Genomic DNA, 758 nt, shown 5'->3' with positions numbered 1-758 from the left:
CATGTGTTTGAGTGGATTGTTTGGTGTGCGTTATTGGCAGCGATGCGCATCGTTGCAGTGGGACATGACCTCTTTTGGACAAGCAACTACAGCTGGAATTAGAGATGTATTTTGTTTGCAGACATATACACAATTTAGTACAATTTGGCAAAATCACGTTATATTGTTGCTTTATTAATAAATAGTGTATGTGCTCGTTACGTTTTAACATCAGTGCGGGCATGCAAATAAAGGCTTTTTGCATGAGTGTGTGTCGGTCTTTCACTGAATGAGCCAGGCCACAGAGGACAAACCCAACTTTCTGTGCCTCTCTCTATCTGGGCTATTTCTCCCTCTGTCTGTGTCACATAAACACGGTGCGCCCGCCTCCATCATCAGCACTTGTAGCCTAAAAAGAGGGATGTGGGTCACGGGGGCCAGGCCGAGCCAGAATGGCCCCATCGTGCACAGAATAAGGACACTTTCTTTATTAGATCAATTACAGTAGTTTATCCTGGGTTTTTAGAACATTTTTGAACAAGGCCCCGACGAGGACTTAAGAGACTGTCACACGCCTACGCATTCATTAATACATGCGGACAAAGTCTTATGTATGCGCCCTTCTCTCCATCACCAACTCTCCTAACCCTTTTTATTCAGACACCCCGAGACCTCCGCGGAACAAAACAGCTTTTAGCGCACTCCCATCGTCTCCAGCTGAAAAATATGCACTCCTTTTATTCTTAAAATGCACGTGAAAAAACTGCAATATTATCAAG

This window comes from Periophthalmus magnuspinnatus, chromosome 24, assembly GCF_009829125.3.
Source record: "Periophthalmus magnuspinnatus isolate fPerMag1 chromosome 24, fPerMag1.2.pri, whole genome shotgun sequence".
In the NCBI taxonomy this organism is placed as follows: Eukaryota; Metazoa; Chordata; class Actinopteri; order Gobiiformes; family Gobiidae; genus Periophthalmus; species Periophthalmus magnuspinnatus.
The sequence above is the reverse complement of the archived record's forward strand: the minus strand, read 5'-3'. Positions refer to the sequence as shown.